We start from the raw sequence: 24,655 nt of genomic DNA, 5'->3' as shown, positions 1-24,655 counted from the left end.
GCTGAGGTTTGGCATGGACTATTACAGTGGCATATTTGTAACTTATTTTAAAGAGTCTGAGCTCTTGAGATTGGGTGATACCGTATTTTTCACCCCATAAGACGCACTTTTTCCCCTCCAAAAATGAAGGGGAAATGTGCCTGCGTCTTATGGGGCGAATGCAGGCTTTCGCTGAAGCCTGGAGAGCGAGGGGGGTCGGTGCGCACCGACCCCTCTTGCTCTCCAGGCTTCAGGAAGCTCTGCACAACCCTCGGGAGACCGGCTCCGAGGGTTGCACAGAGCTGCCTGCAGTCCCGGGACCAGCGCAGCTCTCCCCGGCCACCGGGAGCCGGGGGCGAAGCTCCGCCCCACTCCCGGTGGCCGCGCAGAGCTGCCTGCGGTCCTGGGCAGGTCTGCGGCGCCATCCCGAGCGGGGCGCTAAGTCCTGTCCCGCTCGGGATGGCGGCGCAGAGCTGCCTGCCCTCCCGGGACTGGTGCACTTCTCCCCATCGCCATCCCCACAAGCTTGGGGGACAGCGGGGAGGCAGAGCGTGCCTTCCCACTGTTCCCCGACCTGGTTCTTCTGGCCCCGCACCTGGGGGGGAAATAAAATTTTTTTTCTTTATTCCCCCCCCCCCAGAAAACTAGGTGCGTCTTATGGGCCGGAGCGTCTTATGGGGCGCAAAATACGGTAAATGCTTTTAAACATGCACGACTCAGTCCAGTAAAGTAGGCCCAATATGAGGACCCTATGTTATGAAATGTAAGGCTGTTGATTTATCTGAAACCACTGTTTTAGTGCCTTGCTACCTTTTTATTATTTAGCTTAACTCTGGAGGATGGATGGGGCAGAAAAAAAGATGTGTTTTTTTACCGTCTCCTGATATTTAATTATTTTTATGGCCTAGAAAGACCTTTGTTTTCCCAAATGAGAGTTGTGGAATATTTTAAAACTTTGAATATTGTCTGTGTTCAAGCTGGGGCTTGTGCATTTGTATGCTTTTCTTGAATTGAGCTAATGTAGCATATGTTGCACAGTTCTTACATAACTAGAATTCACTTAGACGTCCAAGGGTTACATTCGGCTTTCCCCCGCCCCTCTGTCCTTCCAACCAGTTTTCGCTTTTAAGAGCTGAAGCAGCCTCATCATTGCTAGATGAACTGACTTAAGCCAGCCACTGCATGTGGAACTGTTTTCTCCCAGAGAACATAGGGAGGAAGGTTGTTGGTGAGGAGGTTTGGTTTATCTGCAGATTGAGAGTGGGGAGGGAAGTGGGCCACAAGTGGGACTTTCTGGGAAGTTAGGATTGTAGTGTGTGTGTTTGTGTGAGACAGAGAGAGAGAGATAGGAAGAAGGGAGATGACATGAGTATATGGCATTGGGATTTAGAGTGTGTGAAACTTTGGGAAGAATCATAGGGAAAGACAGGAGACACCATAGTATTTCTGTCTGAAAATGTGCATATTTCCCCTCTAATTCCATTGTGTATTCTACTTGCAGTCTGCTCAGTTTCTTTCCACATACAAATTGACTCTTGGTAATTTCCTAGTGAATTTTGCTGCCTTGTATCTTATATTTTAGGTTAAGTGTTGTGTTTAGCAAATCATACAGTACTGCAAATTGCTTGTATGTGTTGCATTAGAAATTGAAATAGGCAATAAGCCTGAAGCCCTGGTCTCGCTCAGCTTTGATGTTGAACAAAGAGTAGTTTTTATTGGTTCAGTCCCTGCAGTTGCCCTACCATTCTTGATAACTAGCAAAAGGAAATGGGAGGATATTATAACGAGGACCGCGACAGCAAATGTTAACGAGGGTCTTTTTAATTAGCTGCACATCATGATAATTTTAGGAAGAGGTTTCTGAACAGCTAGAGGGCATGGTTAGGCACGAGGCCAGAAGTAACCGAGGTCAATACTGGAAACATAACTGAAAGTGATGAGTCATAAGGCATTTTTTGTGGGTAGTGAAAGTTAGGTACTTGGGAAGTGTGTGCAGATAGCAAGAATAACAAACACAAGGCTGCATTAGATTTTGGGTCCTAACAGATCTCAGGCATTCAAAATGTTCCATGAAGCTCCATGAAGTCAGAGTTTTACAGTCAACCAGTGGTCAAAATAATTACTGGTCTTCCCCAGAAATCTTGACTGCAATCAGTCCAGAAATTAATGTTATTTAAATCTCTTAATACACCTCTCCCCTCTCCCCATTTTGGCAAAGCATTATTGTGCCCTGTCACCTGCAAGTACTTTTCATGCTTGGGAGCCTTAAAGCCTTATGTGGTTTGGTGTATTGCACTGCTTGGGGGCTGTTGTGTCAAAAACAAAGCATTATATTGGGCATATGTGTGTTTTCTCATTTACTTAACACAGTTGATGAGGGGTTTTCTAAGTTGTGGTATGTAAATGGCTTTGAACACCCTAAAGTGATATATATAAATGCTAAATATGAAATAGTATTTTCTTACAATTTCCTGTCCCCTCTATCTTTCTTTTTACTGTTCTGTAGTAAAGCAGACTACAATTTCATCATTATTGGCTAATGTAAGGCTGGAATGCTAATAGAGTATGCCTTAGTGTGGCCTCCCTGCCGTAAACAAAAATCTTTGCCATATACTGGATTTTAATTAACTGTCTAGTACTGAAGGACTCCTGGATACAAATGAACTCTCTACTGATTCTTTCTAGGATAAGAAGTAGCAAAAAAGTACAGCAGATGCTTAGATGTACAGTGGAACCTCGGGTTACAGACGCTTCAGGTTACAGACTCCGCTAACCCAGAAATAGTACCTCAGGTTAAGAACTTTGCTTCAGGATGAGAACAGAAATCGCATAGCGGCGGCGCAGCAGCCCCATTAGCTAAAGTGGTGCCTCGGGTTAAGAACAGTTTCATGTTAAGAACAGACCTCCAGAACGAATTAAGTTCTTAACCAGAGGTACCACTGTATAAGAAATGGCTTTTCAGTACTTGTGTGCTAGATGTGATGCAGTGGAACCTCGTGTTACGTACTGTCCCCCTTGCGAACACTGCGGGTTACGAGCTCCGCTAACCCAGAAGTAGATGCTCCCGGTTGTGACCTTTGCGGAAGTCGCTCGCTGGGAGCAGTGGGAAGCGCCATTAGTGAAAGCACGCCTCATGTTACGAGCGGGTTCGGGTTGAGAATGGACCTCCGGAACGAATTAAATTCGTAACTGGAGGTACCACTGTAATGACGTTTAAGTAAGAAGCAAATTCTTACTGAACATTGAAAAGGAGTAGGAGGAAGGTATTTCTCTGGAAATACCTTAGAGGTGGCATTTACACAGTCAGAAACTGAGATATAAGAGCTGGGAGCCAAATGGCACCTTCAGCTTAGGTTTCAGTTGCCACAGTATGTCTAGAAACATTTTTTTTTACATGATTACACAGCAAATGAAGACAAGATGGGCCATTTAGCTGAAGATGGAATAAATATTGTGCACGAAAGATGAGTTCTTTTAAAATGAAGAAGCAATCAAGTGGAAAAAGCAGTCTAGAAGAGATGTGACTGCAGTTTCATTCTAGCAGAAGTAAAAACCAAACCTCTTTTACTCAGTTAGAGTGGGTAGTTTGCCAAAACCTGCATCTTTTATAAAGTTGTGAATAACTTTGCAAAGAGAATTTATTTGGTTCTATTCACAGTTTTTTGTATTTGGAATGTTGTAACCAGCCATTGCAAAACAGGTTGTACAGAGAGCACAGATGGACTGAAGTTTAGGCATGTTTAGGACAGTCACAACCAGTGAACATGGCTGAGTAAGGTTTTGAACCTGGGTCTCCCAGGTCCTAGTTCTACAGACACTAACCCCTACACCACACTGACTACCCCTGAGGCGAACTTTTTCTTTCCATTTACAATGTCACAGCTTCTGAAGGCAGCCCTGTTTAGGGAAGCTTTTAATGTTTGATGTATCATAGTATTTTAATATTCTTTTGGAAGCCGCCCAGAGTGGCTGGGGAAACCCAGCCAGATGGGCGGGGTATAAATAATAAATTATTATTATTATTATTATTATTATTATTATTATTATTATTATTATTATTATTATTACTTCTGTGATAGGTGGAGCTGCCAGCGAGGGACATTGTCTAACTCTGTCCATTCATGCCTACATAACATGATTATTTTCAAAGTTCTAATATTTTTATTTCTGTAGAGCAAAGCTTTTCCCTGTAAATGGTTGGGTGATGCTCCACTATTTCAAGATGCTTGGTTTCTTTGAAGGTTTGCCCCTACCTCAAATTATCATTTTAGCTGTAGTGTGTTAACTCCATGAGTATGGATGAGAGGAAATCTGTGGGAAATGTTTGCACTTAAAAAAACACAAAAATACAAAAAACAAAAAGCCTACTATTCTATATTGATAACTAGGATTTAGAATGAAAACCCTCAAAGGTGGTTTATAGAAACCCTAACATAACATTTACTTTGACATATGAAATGGGGTTTCCCCAAGAAAAGGCACTTCTTTATTTCATTTTTCACTTCCAGTAAAAATGCAAGTAAGACTGACACCTTGTAGTTTGAATTATAATACGTTGATGGGTTGTACTGGCACCCCTTGTACTTAAAAGATAATAAAATTCCACACTTCCTTCTATTTCTAAAATACCCTATTTTATAGAATATGCACCAGTTTAAAGGGTGTTTCCACACAGCATTTCTGTTTCTCCAAAGAGACTCCCTTTGAACAGCCAGATCGCCCCTCCTGCTCCAACCACAACATGTCTTTCACAGCTGAAAATCAGCCCGATCTCCCCTCTGGTGACTGCAGATTTCAGCTTGGCCACAAGGGGGCGCTCCTGGGTTGCAAAAAGCGACTGACAACTGGCTAATTTCGAATGCTGCATTTATATGCTTGTGTGAATCTGAAAGCCATTCTAATTCAGAAAATATCCAATTTGCAATTCTGGGTTTATTCAAAATAAAAAGTACTTTTCACTGATGTATTTTGTTGTGGATATAAATATGATAGAGCTTATCTTTTTTTTTTTTTTTTTTGCATTTTAAAATTTTATTGGTTTCCAACCAGTTATACATTTTTATCCATATCATAACATTCTTATCCATTTTGGACTTCCTTCAACGTTACTGACAATCATTCGTAGTTTTCCCTTTCATACGCATTCCGTTCTTACATATTGCCGTTTTCCCTCCCTTCCTTCATTATTTCTATTCGACAATACTTATTAATTCTTTACAGTGCCTCTTTTAAACCCACCAGCGTTGTATTTACATCACAGTTGTTTTCCAGATACCCCACAAATTTCCCCCAGTCTTGAATAAACTTTTGGTCTTTCGTGTATCTAATTTTCCCTGTTAATTTATCCAATTCTACATATTCTATCAATTTTTCTCTCCACTCTTCCACCGTTGGAATTTCCTCCTGCTTCCATCTCTGTGCTAGCACAATTCTTGCGGCCGTTGCCGCATACTGAAAAAGTTTGCGGTCCTCTCTTTCTATATCTTTTCTTACAATACCCAATAGGAAGATTTCTGGTCTTTTAACGAAGGTATATCTCAGCATCTTTTTCATTTCGTTATAAATCTCCTCCCAAAATTTTTTAATTTTTTTGCATTCCCACCATTGATGGTAAAATGTCCCCTCTGTCTGTCTGCATTTCCAGCATTTATTATCTATCTTGTACATCCTTGCCAGCCTTACTGGCGTCATATACCACCTGTAAAGCATCTTCATCATATTTTCTTTCAAAAGCGTACAGGCCGTAAATTTTATGTTCACCTTCCATAACCTTTCCCAATCCTCCAATTGGATATTGTATCCAAAATCCCTTGCCCACTGGACCATCACTGATTTCACTTCCTCGTCCTTCGTATTCCATTCCAACAGTATTTTGTACATTTTCGACAGATTTTTACATTCATTATTCACTATCTCCTTTTGATACCTAGACTCTTTTTCCTCGTAACCCCTTTCCTTCACCTCCTTTTTGAACATTTCGTTAATCTGAAAATAGTGCAACCAATCATATGTAAAAATTTTGACCTGGTCATATGGTTTTATTTTCCACTTTCCTCCTTCGTTTGTCACCATTTCTTCATATTTTCCCCACTTTCCTCTCATGTTGATTTTCTTTACCCCCATTATCTCTAACGGAGATAACCAGTGAGGAGTTTTGGGTTCTAATATGTTTTTATATCTATCCCAAACCTCTATTAGAGCGCCTCTGAAAACATGGTTGCTAAACCCCTTGTGAACCCTCTTTTTGTCGCACCAGAGGTAGGCGTGCCACCCATGTCTGTTATTAAATCCTTCCAAGTCTAAAAGTTCATTATTCTCTAATTTTACCCACTCTTTTATCCAGCACAAACATGCTGCCTCATAGTACAATCTCATGTCTGGTAGGGAGAAGCCACCTCTTTCTTTTATGTCAGTCAATAGTTTGAATTTAATTCTGGGCTTCTTCCCTTCCCAGACATATCTTGAGATCACCTTTTGCCAGTCTTTGAAATCTTTTGTGCCTTTTATTATGGGTATAGTTTGGAACAAAAATAACAGCTTGGGGAGCACCATCATTTTAATCATTGATATTTGTCCCCAGAAAGATAGTTTCATTCTGGCCCATGTCTCCATATCTTTTTTTATTCTATTCCAAACTGGGGTATAATTGTTTTGGTACAAATCAATGTTCTTTCCGGAAAGCCATATTCCCAGGTACTTAACTTTTCTAACTACCTCAATCCCTGTTCTTTGCTGCAGTAGTTCAATCTTATCTTGGTCTAAATTTTTGACAATCATTTTTGTTTTCCCTTTGTTCAATTTAAATCCTGCTAAATTTCCAAATTTCCCCATCTCTTCCAAACTCTCCTTTATGCTTTCTATCGGCTCTTCCACAGTCAAAACCACATCGTCTGCATAGGCTTTAACCTTGTACTCGTTAGCCCCTAATGTGACCCCTTTAATTTGTCTGTTTTGTCTTATTGCATTTAGTAAGGTTTCCAGAATCACTATAAATAACAGTGGCGAAAGGGGGCATCCCTGTCTTGTTCCCTTAGCTATTTTAATATCTTCAGAAATGACGTTGTTGACTATCAGTCTTGCTTTCTGTTCTGTGTAGATTGCCCTTATACCATTCAGAAATTCCTGTCCCACCTCCATAACCTCCAAGTTTTTCAACATGAAGTCCCAGACTACATTGTCGAACGCTTTCTCCGCGTCTACAAAAATTAAGCTTGCTGGTTTATCGCACCTATCGGAAAGGAATTCAATAATGTTGACTATATTCCTTGTATTATCACTTATTTGTCTTCCTGGCAAAAAACCAGCTTGGTCTTTATGTATGATTTTTGATAGTATCTTTTTTAATCTTTTAGCTAAAACGCCGGCAAAGATCTTATAGTCCGTATTTAATAGGGAGATAGGTCTGTAATTCTTAATCTGTGTTGGGTCCGAATCTTGTTTTGGGATTATTGTAATAAAAGCCTCTTTCCATGTTTCAGGAATGTCCTTTTCTTTTAAGATGTTATTCATTACATCGGTCAGCGGGGCTATCAACTTATCTTTCATTTCTTTATAATAGCTTGATGTAAACCCATCTGGGCCCGGTGCCTTCCCTCTTTTCAATTCTTTTATCACTTCTTCTACCTCTTCTCTACATATTAGGGCGTTAAGTTGTTCTTTTTGGTCTGTCGGGATCTTCTTCAACATCTTTTCTTCGAGATATCTTTCTATTTTCTCCTTATTATTCCTTTCATTGTTCCTATATAGTTGTGTATAAAAGTCCACGAACCCTTTCCTAATTTCTTTCGGGTCTGTAATTTCTTCCCCATTTAATTCAATTTTGTTAATTAGTTTTTGTTCTTTCCTTCTTTTTACCTGCCAAGCAAGCCATTTTCCAGATTTATTTGCAAATTCAAAATTTTTTTGTCTTAACATTTTTATATTCCATTCGACCTCCTTATTTATTAGCATTGCGAATTGGGTTTGTAGAGCCTTTATTTCCTGCCTTATCTTCTCATTATTAGGTTTTTTAATCAATTTTTGTTCGTTGTCCGTAATTTGTCTCAAGATCTCTCTTATCTTTTTTTCCTTGTTGTTCCTTTTCCATGCATTTTGTTGGATACATAGACCCCTCATCACTGCTTTGGATGCATCCCATACTACACTCATTTTTGTCCCTTTATCTGAATTATCTTGAAAGTATTCTGACAATTTTTTCTGTATTTTTTCAACAAATTTTTGGTCGTCCCAAAGATTATCATTCAGTCTCCATCTGAAAGTCCGTTCTTCGAATCCTTTTAACTCCATCTTAATCGGGTTGTGGTCTGAGATAACTTTAGCCTGTATTTCAATTTTTTGGATTCTTGGTACTAATTCGTTCGACACCCAAATTTGGTCTATTCTTGACATTGATTGGTTTGGTTCTGAATGGTACGTAAATTGTTTTTCTAACGGATGCCTAAATCTCCAGATGTCAATTAGGTTACAGTTCTTAATCATCATAAAAAAAGTCTTTGGCAACTTCCCTTCTTTATTCTTTGTTTCCCTCAATCTATCCATTTCTGTTGATACCACGCCGTTCATATCTCCCATTATTATAATTTTTTTATCCATATATTCAAATAATTTTTCTTCCAATAATCTAAAGAATTCTGTCTTGTTCCCATTTGGGGCGTAGATTCCAACAATTATCAGTTCTTCACCTTGCCATTTAATCTGAGCCGCTATTATTCTTCCTTCCTCATCCTTAAATAGTTGGCGGGACTCAATTTTATTTTGAATATATAAAACCACCCCTCTTTTTTTCTTTTTGTCTGAAGATACAAATTCGTTCCCTAACCTTTTATTGATGAGGATCTTCCTGTGTTTTTTGGCCACGTGTGTTTCCTGTAAGCATATGATATCCAAGTTCTTCTTCTTTAAAATACGTTCAATTCCGTTCCGTTTCTTCTTATTGTTCATTCCATTAATATTCCAGTTCCATAATTTTAACGTCATTCTCCTTACCACTATCTGGATTTAAGAATTTAGAGCTTATCAATATTATATGTACTGTAGTTTGTTGCAGTTTGCTCCTTCATAGCTTTTATGATGCATTTCATTTTGTATTTTCAATATGTCAAGAAAGATAATATACCTGACTAATTCTATTTATTATTACAGGTTTCAAGACCCTTCTTATTCTTAGAAGGCATCCACTGCTAAGAACTGGAAAATCTGCTTAAGGTAGATATTATGTGTTCTTTTCCATCTTTTTTTTTATGAATACTGTATGGGCATTCTACAAAGTATGTGAGTGAATTATGAGCCCTCAAAGGCCATACAGTGCATGCATCTATTTCTACCTGGATTTCCTAGAAATTTATGTCCTAAAGGAAAGAGCAGCATGCCACATAGCAATCAGCAATACAATATCTGATATGGCATGTTAAAGTCTGCACTGTAGCACAACAAGCACAGCATTGTGAATGCATTTGCTTTCTATACTTTGTGCATTGTTAATGAATGTAGTCTTTTTGTTTTGGTGTTGGTAAATGGTGTAAGGATTTTAGGCATTGCAGAGTTTTTCATATCTGCCTGAAGAGAAGTTCCTTAAAAGCTTGCCCTTGTCATGAACTGAGATTAGTGCTACCAGAATGCGTAATCTCAGCGGCTTTTTGATCAGCACCCAGGGTCCAGAAACTGTGGGAAGAGTATTCTTATACTTATCCCATGACTTTGTGATTGCAGTGGAGTTGCTTTATTGCTGTGCCAAATTTTACCTTGTGAGTTATGTGGAAATTCTTACCAGAAAAATTTACTCCATATTTAGGCTGTATATCTTGGTACTGTGTAGAGTAACCTCCTAGTGAGGCAAGTTGAAGCTTCTCACTTTGCTTTCTTCTGTAGTGAGAAACATTTTTCACTCCTGCTTAATTCTAAGAATACACTTAAGGAGCTTACGGGACTGTGTGTTTGTTGCGGTTCCATCACTGCATTGCACAAGGTCAAAGCTGAGCATATAATTTTGTGTTGTGAGATTCTCAGTTTTTGGCTTTATGTAAGTAAGTTTCTAGTCCTTAGACTTCAAAGAGATGTAGTCAGTTGCCTGGTTAACATCTCAGAAGCCGGATGATGAGCTCAGTAGAATTTCTTCAAGCTGTAGAATTCACTTTTCTAGGAGCAGTAAGGGAAGTTTTACTCCTGATGTCCTTGTGTTTAAGGAAACAATCCCTAAACCACTTGCATTGTTTTGGATTTCTAAAACAAGATATGATGGCTATATGTAGTAGTTTGTGCTTTTGTGATAGCATGGTATTGAAGAAGAAAAAATGTATAAAAGGTCACCCAGAGCATGTTTTTGTTTAGTTCCTCTAGATTGCAGACCTGAAAACCTGTCCCCAGCTTTTAGCCTTTTGTGCTGTACTTGTGCCCAGCATCAATTTATGGCAGCCTGGTGACCCACCCACAAGGATTTTATGACTCACTGTTTTATCCTTTTCTCTCATTTTAGAACTGCTGAGTTATATTTTAAATTTGCAAGACACTCAGAAAATGAGCTGGGATATAACTTCCATTGTAACATGGGTTTTGTGTTCGTATGTCTGTCTGTCTTTTGTACCTAGCACAATGCACATGCAATATATTTATGTTCTGTTTCGTTTGAGATTACTGTTGGAGAGTGCTCAAAACATATGATGTCATCTAGAAATGAGCTTTATTTGGTCTTTTCTGTGAACTGCAGCCTCCTGTTCTCTGGAATACTCCAAACGTAACAGATTAAGTGAGTCATCAGACAACTGTGTAATCATCAGTTTGTTGGGTAAATAACTTTCAGAGTGCAGTGCAGCATCTCCTTGGATAAAACTTTGTAACAGAATTCCTTTTGTGGGTTCTATTCGTGACCACACTGTTAAAATGTAGGAAAGCAAAAACATATATGGCAAAAACCCCATGCTAAATAGTTAAAAAGAAAGTGTGTCAACAGTTCTTTAACCACACAAGTACACAAACCAAATAATGTCTCAATATTATTTGGATCATTCAGTATTAAAGTGGTGACCTTTCATCATGTACTTGCTTGCTTTGTTCTTTGGGGCTTATTCCAAAAACTGCATGAAGCCATGCATAGAATTGCAGTCTTAAGAAAAAAGGAGGTACACCAAGGCTGCCCACATATTGAACAGGACTGTATTCTTGAGAGTTTCTTGAATTAGTATGTATTGATCACTGGATGAATGGTTTCCTACTCAAACTGAGACACCTTTTTCATATTTCTGCTAAGTCATGATTGCCCAAGATGGTCTTCAACAAGTCCCAATTCCTACATTTTCCTTTTTGTCCAGTCACTTACCTTAGTAAGGTGGGAATTGTTTGGAATGAATGAGAGGAGAGTTGAAAAGCCTTTTGCACACTTACAACATATCATAAATTATTGCCCTTAAGTATCTTTCTGTGTTGTCAAACTTGCAAAGATAGCTCTGCTTTGTGCTATTTTTGCACATGTAAATCAACACTTGAAAACTATACCACCTTGCTACTTGTAAGTATTGAGGTGTAAATTGAGTGCTGAGAGGAACAGATCTTGTGGAAAGGTTGGTAGGACTGGAGAGAGAGTTGGTTTAAGACTAAGTATTGGAAGTCTGGCAGACATCCACTGACACAACTTAATCTGTGCAGTGAAGACTGAAGCTTTGTAGAAAGTGCACAGGATTACTTCCAGCAGTAATGAATACTTAGTAATCCAAAGAACAGCAAGTTATTCTGCTCAGAGTAGTGCTACTCTGCTGCATATTATTGCATATTACACATTACTCTGCTGCATATTACACATTACACCACTGGCTGTATTTGGATGAAGTACCGTATTTTTCGCCCCATAAGACGCACCGGCCCATAAGACGCACCTAGTTTTTTGGGGGGGAAATAAAGGGAAAAAAATTATTTCCCCCCCCCCCAGGTGCGCTGCGCTAATCCCGAAGCTTGGGGCATGCTGAGCAAGCAGTCCGCTAGCCCTGGGAGAGCTGCGGGGCTCTCCCAGGGCTAGCGGACCCCTGCGCTACACCAGAAGCTTGGGGCGTGCTGAGCTCAGCGCGCCCCAAGCTTCTGGGTGCACGCAAGCAGTCCGCTAGCCTTGCGAGAGCCGCGCGGCTCTCCCAGGGCTAGCGGACCCCTGCGCTAATCCAGAAGCTTTGGGCGTGCTGAGCTCAGTGCGCCCCAAGCTTCTGCGTGCCGGCAAGCAGTCTGCTAGCCCTGGGAGAGCTGGGTCTCCCACAGCTAGCGGATAGCTTCCTGAAGCCTGGAGAGCGAGAGGGGTCGGTGTGTACCGACCCCCCTCGCTCTCCAGGCTTCAGCGAAAGCCTGCATTCGCCCCATAAGACGCACCCACATTTCCCTGTTCATTTTTGGAGGGGAAAAAGTGCGTCTTATAGGGTGAAAAATACGGTATTTGGATGAAGTATTACCTTCATGTCTATACTGGGAACTCTGTCTTAATGGCTAACAAATCAGGATAATTAGGTTGTAGGGAGAAGCAAGGGAGGAGCATGTTCCCTTGGTGCTCATCATGGCTTAATACAGGAGTGACCAACATTTTGGGACCTCCAGGCACATTAGCCCATTGAAGAAACTGTTGTAGGCACCACACGTACAGCAGCCAAGCATAGGTGGCAACCTGCTCTGTTGGCTGCAGTAGAATACTTCTAAGTAACCCCAATTCAGCATGGGTGTGTGGAGCTGTGTAGAGGGAACTCCAAAGGCACAAGGGAAGACTTCTGCAGGCACATGTGTGCAGGCACATTATGAAGCTGCAGATGAACATCTGCTCATGATCACTGTGTCTGGACTGGAGCCTGTTCCTGGGCCAATTTCCCAGATTGTACACTGCTTCCTTCAGTAAGCTAAGCTGTGTATGAAGGCTTGATATGAATTATGGAACCTTTTTATTTTTAAACTCTGAGGTTTAGATTATACTATTTGTATCATGTGGTGACATCTTGATCAGCTTTCTCATGATGATGTATGCCTGTTAGCATCCTAATAGCATTTACACATAATAGCATTAATATCCCCGTAAACACATGACAGCATTAATTTTCCCATCCTTTGAAAATATTTTAAAATGCCTTTACATGCCACATTCAAAATTGCTCATCGATGTTGTAGCAATCAAGTGATAAGCATCTATGTGAGTATAGAGCCAAAAAATGTGTTCCAGAGCACTGCAACTCACTTTGATACTAATCTGTGACACTTGTAAGGTATACCAGGAATGGCTAATTTGTAGCCCACCAGATTTTGTTACTCCAAATTTCCAACATGTCTGATGGGGTTGGGGTTCATAGGAACTGGAGTCCACAAACTTCTGGAAGCTACAGGTTAGCCACCTGATGTATACCTACATAAAACAGACAACCTAGCATTGGTGAATCTCATTTTTAATTTGGCAGATTTAAGTTCAACAATGCATATACAACATATGGGGCATTCTAACTGTAGGGGACTGAATTTAAACCAAATAGCATTTGTTGTTGTTGTTTAGTCGTTTAGTCATGTCCGACTCTTCGTGACCCCATGGACCAGAGCACGCCAGGCACTCCTGTCTTCCACTGCCTCCCGCAGTTTGGTCAAACTTCGAGAACACTGTCCAACCATCTTGCCCTCTGTCATCGCCTTCTCCTTGTGCCCTCCATCTTTCCCAACATCAGGGTCTTTTCCAGGGAGTCGTCTCTTCTCACGAGGTGGCCAAAGTATTGGAGTTTCAGCTTCAGGATCTGTCCTTCCAGTGAGCACTCAGGGCTGATTTCCTTCAGATTTCCTTCCTTGATCTTCTTGCAGTCCATGGGACTCTCAAGAGTCTCTTCCAGCACCATAATTCAAAAGCATCAATTCTAGATGCTGTCTAGGTTTATCATTGCTTTTCTCCAAAGAAGCAGGCGTCTTTTAATTTCGTGGCTGCTGTCACCATCTGCAGTGATCATGGAACCCAAGAAAATAAAATCTCTCACTGCCTCCATTTCTTCCCCCTCTTTTTGCCAGGAGGTGATGGGACCAGTGGCCATGATCTTAGTTTTTTTTATGTTGAACTTCAGACCATATTTTGCGCTCTCCTCTTTCACCCTCATTAAGAGGTTCTTTAACTCCTCCTCACTTTCTGCCATCAAGGTTGTATCATCTGCATACCTGAGGTTGTTGATATTTCTTCCGGCAATCTTAATTCCGGCTAGGGATTCATCCAGCCCAGCCTTTCGCATAATGAATTCTGCATATAAGTTAAATAAGCAGGGAGACAATATACAGCCTTGTCATACTCCTTTCCCAATTTTGAACCAATCAGTTATTCCATATCCAGTTCTAACTGTAGCTTCTTGTCCCACATAGAGATTTCTTATTCATTACCTTGACAAAAATCTGCACTAATGTCCTTCCTGCTGAAGTTTGTAAAGAATAAAAGTGAAGGAGGAAATGTTATATTTCCTTGTTCCAACTTTTCTTCCTCTGGGAAGCAACACATTTCTTTACACACAGTTGGGCTGAGCTGCACCTTGGTAGTGCCTCTTTGAGCTTTAGTTGGGAATTAACTCTTCACACCTAGGGTTTTGCATGATGGATTGCAACATCAGTAGCCAACTTTTTCCTTAATCAGTGGTTAGCAAGGACTGTTTGCTGAAATAATTAATGAATCAAACTTTGTAGCAGTTATTAAATTCCATGCTGGCCTGATAATTGAAAAGCATGCAGAATTTATGCAGACCTGGCGTAAAACTTAACAAATGTGCTCAGATTTTTATTAGATTGTGTGAGTTGATTTGATCATTCCTATGCATGCCATATAAACACATTGGGTGATTGGTCCTTATTGTGTACTTCAAAGTCCGTGTAAGCTACCCAAGAAGACAATTTGGCTTCTGCTGACTTTCTCTTGCCTTTCATGCCTCCTAAAATTAATCTCCAGCTTTCTTCACATAGACTGCCTTGCTTCTTCATTACTACCAATGGACCTACATGTTTCACTTTAAAGGGTGGAGATGAACCTGGCTGAATAGTAGGGCTTTATGTTCTATCCTAACAGCTCTGAGCACAACTTGAAACATGCAAAGTGCTTAACAGAGCCTCATTTGAATGTCTGGCACCCTTTCCTGGCCATATACAAGCTCCATGGCTTCACTGTGGGTCAACTTTTCTTTTCTCTTTCCCAGTGCTCTGTTTACCATCTAGTCTAATTATTTGTGAAGACCTCTATAGTTAGCACACTATTTTGTGATTCTTTGGTTCATCTAATGCAGGTATTGCTCTAATATGAATTTTGGAATTCTTACAGGCCTACGTGACTGCGTGTTCTGCTTATTCATAAGTAAAATACAGAAATGGTACAATGCTACCTCAGAGCTATAAAAGGGATCTTTCTTGTAAAACAAGAAGCATTAGAAAGAGTGCTGCTATATGTTCATATAACCGTGTCTAAATTTGGTGATGTCCAGATTTTCACACTAATCCAAAGTAAGTGATATTAGTTTGAGTAGCAAACATGATTTTGAGAAACAGTATTGAACTAAGTTTCGCCAGTGTAGCCTAACTTGCACTACCAAGTGCCTTGCTTCTGCCTGATACAGTGTTCCCACTTAGCATGAAACCTAAGCAGGGCATGCTCAAACTTTGGAGAACAATCGCAACTGGGCAGTTTCTGGGGAACTCTTTAATATATTGCGTTTCTATTTATCTTCCTAAGTCCTCTCTCTGCCTGTTTTTGTATAGCTGATCAAAGTATTTTAGTTGGCGTTTTCAGTTCTGTTAAGGAAGCTTGCCAAGAGTCTTCTAGTGAACTTCTGATGTCACACAATTATTTGAGAATGAAGAAAACTCCCCAAATGCCTTTCTTTTTGGAAGACTCAAATTGAACCAGAAGAACTCTTTCATCTTTGAATGGGTAGCATTTTCTGAATGGGACAGATCCCATGTGTGTTGTACATGACTATGCATGATGCACAGATGAAGCCTACTGGCAGACAAGGTCTTTATTTTATTAAAACCAGAACATTACACTGGAAACGACACTATCTATGGTAAATGCATGTGTCTGTATCCTTAGGCTTATCAGTCTGGACAGATTAGCTATTAGGTTTTACTTTTGCTCTTGAGCAGAAAATAACCCCAAAGCTTTGTTCTGTTACAGACTGTGGTGTTCTGGAATCGCCTAGATATGTCTTGTTGAAATATTCCACACAAGTGTTAAAAGCTCTGACGTGGTAGGTAATAGAACTGTTGACAGATCTTCAAGTCTAACATTGTGAATGGGTATAACTAAACGATATTTTTATGAGCCTAGATTTAGCTTTGTAAGTACTATTAACGATAGCAGGATTGTGGCTACCATTACAAGTGGAGGTAATACATCCACTTACAAAGAAAAGGCTCCTTTCATTTCTGCTGATTAGCCTAATCTTTAATCTTACACAAGAAAGCCATTTCCTGTCCCTGGGGAGATGAAGTTACGGGCTGGGAGCAAGCCCTCCCCACGCGCATGGGGCAGGATAGCCCTCCGCCATTGGTTGGTCCTCGGCCATGTCAACCCAAGGCTTTCAAATCCGGATGGTCCAGGGGCATGGCGCAGGCTACTTAAACTGCCCACGGCCGAGGACATGTTCCTTTTCTCTCTGCTCAGTCAGTTCTCCCACCCTCCGTCCCTTAGGTTAGGTTCTTTATCTCCTGACCTTGCTATGGACTTTGGTTGGTTACCTGTTTTTTAACAGGGGCCGGGTAGGAATTTTTTCCACTTGGCAAATTGGCACCGGCCATTTGGTTTTTTGCCTACCTCGTAGCAAATCGTCCCAATTTTGTAAGGTTTGGCAGTTAGGCATTGGAGTATTAGGTTGAAGGTGAGGGGAGGTAGTGGCCATCACCTACCCCTCCTATTTCAAGGGAATTCCATTAAAGGAATCCGAGGGGCATGGTCTCTGTCCGAAGCCCCAGACGGGGGGGGGGGGGGGCTAGGGCCATGACACGACCCCTAGCGGTGACCCTGGGGGAGTTCCTAGTTGATGTGCATCAGCAGGGCTCCCCCTTCTGGTGGTTAACCCTTCCAAGACTCCTGCAGATGGGCAGGAGTCAGATATAGTCTTGTGGTTTCCAATGCCTAAGCCAATACCACTCACATTCTGTAACCATCATCATCATCATCATCAAACCTTTTATTGGCATCACATACAAACATACAAACATCCAAAACAAATCAATACAGAATTACCACTTCCCCAGTGGCACAAAACATTTGCTAAAAGAAAGGAGGCAGAGCCGTCTATCGTCACATCTCTAGGTCTCCAGGGAGATCAGGCATCTGCAGTGTATTTCTACGACAAAAAACCAAATAGAGATATTTAGCCACTAACTTGGTGAGCTCCTGATCATTCCCCAGTAATAGAAAATGTATGACCTCCAACTCTGGTTTCCATTTGGGGATGCAGAGTTGATCTAGAAATTGCTGATGGTGATCAGCATATAATTTACAGTTAAGAACCATATGTGTGAGGGTTTCCACCAGGTGGTCTTCACATGGGTGAGCTCTTTCTCCTTCCACCCTGCCTGAGGACCTTCCCCAAAGGAGGTTTGATGGATTTGAATTAAACCTGGCCAGCGAAAATGCCCTTCTTTCTTAAGCAGAAATGCAAGGTAATTGTGGTTAGTTTCATGTGCCCAATAAAGTTTAAAATAAAGAGGGGAACACGTTTTCTCTGCTGCTACTGTTAGTTCCTGATGCTCAATATCCTACAACCAATAACGTTGCGGCCTTTTTCACCCATTAACCTAAAATAATACTTCATGTGCACTTCCTGGGAGGGTTTGGGACCTTGCCACGCAAAGTCAGACCTTATGGCTAATGTACAGGAAAAAAGTGACTATCGCTTCAGAATGTAGGTGAGGAAACATTACCTGCAAATGCTTCTCAACACTACCTATGGAAAGCTAATGTGTCCAGAAGAATGGCACTAATCCAACAGCCCCCCCCCCCGGCATTGTGTTCTTTGTGCAGAAGATCATGTGTTGATGAGCATTCAGATATGATTCGCCATCTGCATTCTGAAGTGGTATAGTACCAGAGAACTGCACCATGGGATTCCCCCCCCCCCCACGAATGTGATCAGTAGAGCTAAGAGCTAAATATGCTGTTCAGTGATTATGAGAGAATCATGTATTTGTTCCAGGACAGATTTTGGAAGATGTTCCTGGTGATGGAAGTAAGCTTGAAAGATGGCTTACAGTGCATGGGGAACTTGTTGCAGGTGAAATATACACACTGTACAAATCGTATTTATTGTTTCTTGAAAAGCCACTTCCTCAAATTTAGGTGACAAGCTTCTTGTAACGTTCTTGTAACAAAGCCACATACTGTAGTAATGGGAAGAAGATACAACATAGTTGCTAACCACTCAAGCGTAACACTGATTCTGAAATCCTTAACTAGAGCATTGGGCATGCTATAATTTGGTTTGGGGTGCAATATTCAAGACCCTGTAATTTTTTTACCCTCAGTTCTGTCCCTTATGGTTGCTAACTTAATCCAGAAAAATTGCAGACATGCCTAGTGAACTCTCAGAAAAAAGAATGAGTAGGATTTCTAGTGGTCAGGCATGGAACTTCAGTGTTTCAGTGTAGCTATTTGTGTTTCCCATGAATAAATTATGGTAATACATTGATTTTGTTTTAATTGCATAATTAATACAGAGAGGGGAATTTAATTTTTCTTGCTGTGGATTTTTTGTTACTTTTGAGTAACAAATTTACTCAGCCTCCTCCTTAACTGTATATTTCCTTTTAAACAAGGCTAATACTTAAACAAGAGAAAACTGATCTCTCATCTACCCATTTGAACCAGATGAATCTTGGTGATTTCAGGCTGAGGTCTTGTTTACATAATAAACATCAGTTAAATGAAGTCTGAGACACAAAGCATGCCTTTTTGGTTGTTGCTTCTCTCTGTTGTTGAGGTCTGTATTCCTGACCTTGCAGGAGTTCTGAAAACATTGCAAAAATCCTTTATTTTTAGATTTGAATTGACTTAAAAAAACAAGGATGCACATGATTGAATATATTTGTGGATGTGGTAAATTTTAATGGAAATCTGTGTAACTATTGGTTAGTTGCTATGCTGATGTTTCTGTAAGCGTGTCTTCTGTAAGCCACTCAGAATTTACTAACTATTGGAGGGGATGGAAATTGCAAAATGAACACAGTCGTAGAACCATACAGTCCCAGTTCAGGTTTTGCCAAACTTATATTTTACTGCATTTGTTATGTAACTTAAAATGGGTGGAGGGAAAAGGGGAACATGTCTCTTATGTTCAAGTCCATGGGTTGGCAGACTAAGGCCTGCAGGCCGAATCAGGCCCACCAGGGTCGTAAATCTGGCCAGTGGACTCTGCCACCCGCTCGGTCAGTCCCCACACACTGAGCTAAACCAGCATGGTGTTTCCTTGAAAAGAAGCCGTGGATGCCTCTCTGTGCGGGGACTGATTTCCGCGATGCTGACACAGCTTCAGATTGGCTGCAGGAAGCTCCTGCAGCCAATCCGAAGCTGCAGACACCTCTGGGCAGGCAGCAACGCTGGCGCAGCTTCAGATAGGCTGCAGGAAGTTCCTGCAGCCAATCTGAAGCCTCGCTGCCCGTGCGCTGAGGCATCTGCTGGCGGGCGGGTGGTGGGTCTGGGCCGTGCCGTGGTGGGCGGGTGGTGGGTCTGGGCTGTGCTGTGGGCATCGTGACCGGCGCGTCGCAGGGCTTCAGCCGGAGTTTGGTGCACCTGCTGGCCCTGCACCCGGCTCGGTGCTGCTGCTGCTGGCACACTTGGCTGCCACGCTGGAGCAGCTGCATGGCGAGCTGCGCGCCCCTCCTGCCCGCTGACCTGGCTTTGAACGACGGGCCACAGCACGTGATGCATGCCGCCTGGGAGCTCCGCAGGGACAGGCCGAAGGAGTGGCTGCTTCTTGTCAACAATGCCGGTGAGTGGGCGGAGCTGAGACGCGCTCCTGAGTGTGTGCAGAGTGTGTTCCTCCTCCAGGTCCGGAAGCAGGTGCAGGACCGACTTGCAGGGCGACTTCCTGCAGGGGCCGCTTTGCTTCCTTAGAAAGGCCAGATCCCCCGGGAAAGGACTAAGGCAGGGCTTTAGGAGGAAATAACACTAGGGACATAAGCCACACATTAATAAATCTTTCTCCCAAGATCTGACAAAAGCTGCATCCTACAGATCTCTCTCCCCCCCCCCTTTCCTACCCACTTCTCCCTTTAATAGCTAAAACTTTGCAACTGATATTTATAGTTATTTTTGCCCCAGTGCATCAGTTTGAAGCTGCCAGGTACTCGGAGGTTAACTTCACTGTGTGCTTTTATAAATTTATTTGGAAAGATAAAGTGTAATCAGTGGGTGGTGGGATTTTTTTGGGTGGTGGTGTTGGGATTTCTTTCCTTTCTTCTGGGAAAGAGATTTCTTTAAACCAGGAGAAAGCCAGGTGCCAGATCTCCTCCCCTTCCCACACTTCCAAAATTTTAATTTTGATGGGTTCATTCTATTCCCCCCCCCCACTTTGCCTGAGACCATGCAGAGCCCCAATCAGTCGGCTGGCATTAGTGGTTTGGAAGGGTCCTTAGACTGACTTGATTATACAGCAGGTTTGTAAGGGAAGATGAAGAACAAGAAGAAAGTGGGCAGGAGTTGCAGTACAAAACCAAACTGAACAAATTATGCTGTTGGGTCTGGTTCAGATTTAACCTTGAAACAAGGTATGATTTTTTCGGCGTAGACTTCTGGATTAGGTGGTGCTCTCTCTGCTCTTCCCTGTTTATGCTGTATTCCTTCATTTAGCACTGTATGTGACCACCTCTAACCTGGATTATAAAGAGGTTTGGTACATGCCTAAATTTCATGTTGGATTTGAAATCGGGTTGTCAAAGAGTGCTAACAGACTTCATCATGGTTTGAATTTGTGGAAGGGATGGCTGTGTTTGCACATTACTATAAGCCACAGTTTTCTGGCTTGTCATCCTTTTTCTGCCCAATCATTGCTTCTTTGCTACTGCTCTGGTGCAAGCAGGACAAACAATCCAAGAAGCGTGAGCTGGTAATTGTGGTGTCTTTGTCCCTAGCAGCTTTAGGTTGGTTTTCAAGTTGTGGTTTGTTATGGAAGCCTCAATCCCTAACTTGGATGTAACAGAAAACCAAGGATTCATTTGCTCTGATTGCATGATTTTTGGAAAATGAGAAACATGGAAGACTTCAGTCAAGTAAAAAACAAATCATGGAATGGATGGGTTTTTGTTGACAGCTCAGAATTTAGGCAAATGTAGGAAGGTGTATGAACTTTATACTGTTCTCATTTGATGTTTTTCCCCAGCGGATTTTTGACTGTTTCGATTAAGGTTGAAGGTACACACTGAACTGAGTTTACAAGAGCATAAGGCATTTGCTCTTATAACCATATACCCTTGGTACTGGAGACAGAAGAAGGGGTAGAGCTCCAAACTTCTCAGGATTCAGCTTTATGTCCCCCCCCCCCCCATTGTGTCAACAGATAAATTCTCTTTGGTATGGGAAATACTAGATTTCCTAAGAATAAGCAGTTTTATAATGAGAGGCTAAAATGTTTCTCAAGTAATTGTTCAGACTTTTTCTGGTTTCACTCTTTCCCCTCTTATCATTAAAGGTGCGTAGTTGTTTTTCAAGGAAGGGTGTGTTTTGGTTTTTGCCTGCTGTGAAATTTGAGAGCTCTTGGGTGTTTAGAGATTTGACAGTAGAGGCACAGAGCGGTAGACATAGCTGCAAGCAACCTTGCAGCAAGGGAATCAGACATAACTTTCCACTGGAGGATTTCTTTCAAACACCACAAGAGCAAATGCAGGTCCTTGGATTTTTAAATTGTGCAAGTAATGGTATGTACTTCATGTATTGTTTGGATTAATTTGGTTAATGGTATACAGACAATTCTGGTAACTGCAGAAGGTAGAGAACCTACGGCTGTGTACTGATAATAGCATGTTTTGCTTGCTTCTCAAATATGCAATAACTTTGTCTCAACATTCCACTATGGTAACAAATGTTCTGTAGAGACTTGGTGGTGGCAGTATAAAGAGTATCCATATTGTTTTCTCTTTTTCTTTGTCCATAATGGTGACTCAAGTTTGGATTTTGTAGCAATTCAGGTTGAAATTCTCCAAAAGCTGAAACAGCCTTCAAAAGCACAACCAAATCTGCTGAGGGGTTTGTGTGTGTGTGTGTTCCTTTGGTATGATTCTTTCTTGCCTGTTTCAGGGTCGGGCATAGTGTTTAAAGTTCCTTTTTTTCTGAGATGGGATGAACTCTGGTATTTACCGTATTTTTCCGTGTATAACCTGCCCCTGTGTATAAGACAACCCCTATTTTTTTGGGACTCAAAATTAAGGAAATGGGGGGAGATTGCCCACAGTTCTTAAGTTTCTTTTGGGGTGGATTGCCCAATTGTTGAGCTTTTTTGGTGGTGGTGGGGATTACCCAGAGTTGTTCAGATTGCCGACAATCGCTCATCCGCTAGTGGCTTATAGATAACAAAAATTAATTACCGTACATTATAAAGAAAAACATCAGCCTAGTTTCAGGGGCAATGGAATTATTAAATTGGAATTAAATTATTAGTATTCATTTATTTAGAATACTCATTCAACTTTTCAGCAGGGGTGGGCTTTCACATAGGCATCTTCGATCCTTGAAAAAATGAACACACTCACTCAGTACTCTCACCAATATATATGTAGGTTCTGGTTGTTTTAGAGGCAACCCCCCCTTGAAGCTCCTCTTCTCCCTTCCTCCCATATCAGAAATATATAAGATGCCAAGGCCAGAAGGACAGGGCTGCTCCTGCCACAACAGTTCTTTCCTCAGACAGCTGACTTGATGACATTTGATGGAATTGTCTTTCTTTTTCCCCAGTCTCAGTTTTTAGTTCGACACTCTTGCTTTTGGCAAAGAACAGCCCCTCCTTAACACCCCCCCTTCCACATTTCTGGAGCAGAACTGATAATATCTAGGCCAGGAGGACAGGGCTGTTATCACACAGTTATTTCTGCAGACACATCTAATGTACCCTTCCAGACAACACAAGAAAGTATGTTATGATCATACTGTATTTGCTGGATGTGCTGTAAAGTGGTAAATCTGGTTCTGAATGCTGTAATCAGAATTGGGGAATGGTAAGATAGGTGTAAGGGGGATCTATTTTGAACTCTAACACAAAAATGTTTTCCTTCCCATTTTTAAGACTTGATTGCCTTATTCTGTCCTCTTGCTCTCTGTACATGTTCTGAAAAATGTAAGTTTATTTTTTCTTAACTGCTCAAACAACTTATTGGGCTAGGCTTGCAGAAGACTGGCATTTGGAGTAGCCGGTTAGCAGATGGTTGGAATGTGTGCAAGGACATCCAGTGGTATACAAGCATGCATGGTAGTCTAATTGCCGTGCATTTTTCTGTTAACTTTTTTTGGCAACAGAAAAAACTTTTATCAGAAGCAATGTGAAGTGATAATTATTCCTTTCTTAATTGTATGCTTTTTGTAGTTTTATCTAAACACAATGGAATTACTGAGAGGTTATAAGCTTTTTACCTTCCAAGTCAGCAATTCCTTCTGGTGAGGGGGATATTTAGGTCAAGGTTACTGAAAAAAATCAGAGTTTATATTGGTTTAATTACATCTTAATCTATGGGGAAATTGCTACCTGTGTATTCTGATAATACAACTATAGAGACTAAAAAATTATATATCTGTATGTGACAGTTGATGCATTTTGGCCAGCTGCCTTCAACTAAATAAAAAGAAATTAGATAGCAGAGGTTGCCCATGAAGCTTGTTCTGCCATCTGTATAGTACTTGGATTTCAATCTGGAGAATATCTGTATCCAATCTCCCCAGAACCCAATTGATGTATAAATATCCCCAGTAGCACAGTGAAAGAGGCATGAGGAAGGTAGATATCCCCCAGTCCTCCTAAAACTGGTTGTACAACTGTACCATTATCTAGCAAGTTCAAGAAGCATGCAAAGAAATGTTTAAAACTTGGCATGCATCTGCTTGTACTTGGCATACATCTTTTTAAAATTGGATGCAAGTGCTTAATTTGTTTGTTACATTGGAATAAATTGTTTGCTAGTATGATATATTACATTATACATTACATTACCAAACAGAGCTGGTTAAACTTGGGTCAAGTGCTCTTCATTGCTCAATTAAAAAAAATCCAACTTCTGTATTTATATTTGATTGCATCATTTTTTTGCTTTCAGTACAGCTTAGTTTTAAGGGGAAATCATTTTAACTTGTGAATGCAATTTAAAACTTGCATCTGAAATGGGAGTGTTCATGAGCTTTGTCATTATGAAGTGTTTTGCAGTTCTAAGTATTCAATTGGAAGTTAATCCATTGAACTAAGAGCGACTTTATTCTGAATAAACATAGACAGGATTGGAGTGCATGTGATCTAGTGTAAAGACATTTCTGTGTTAAGGCAAGGCTAGCTAATGTGATGGCCTTCTGATGTTGTGGGCTATAATTGGCATCTTCCCCAGTCCAAAATCTCTGGAGAGTGCCATGTTGGCTATCCCTGTGTTAAGGAGAAGTGCTTGGCATTGGACCAGCCATCGTCTCTAATTTGTGGTCATTGTGGACTGCATATGGCAAAGTGAGTTCAAGCTATGCTTTAAGATAAGA

The 24,655-nt window shown here is 41.1% G+C and overlaps 1 protein-coding gene across 4 annotated transcripts in view; it reads left to right on the top strand.

Moving 5' to 3' along the window:
- Window positions 1-24,655, top strand: part of PTK2 (protein tyrosine kinase 2) — a 221,046-nt gene that overhangs the window by 10,196 nt on the left and 186,195 nt on the right. For all 4 annotated transcript variants that reach the window (XM_082235513.1, XM_082235524.1, XM_082235525.1 and 1 more), the window contains exon 2: window positions 9,121-9,183. The gene's annotated coding sequence lies outside the window, so the exon portion shown is untranslated. The remainder of the gene's footprint in view (window positions 1-9,120; window positions 9,184-24,655) is intronic.

Source organism: Podarcis vaucheri (assembly GCF_965113315.1).
Source record: "Podarcis vaucheri genome assembly, chromosome: 8".
NCBI lineage: Eukaryota > Metazoa > Chordata > Lepidosauria > Squamata > Lacertidae > Podarcis > Podarcis vaucheri.
Note: the sequence above shows the minus strand (reverse complement) of the source record. Positions and strands in the feature narration are given on the sequence as shown.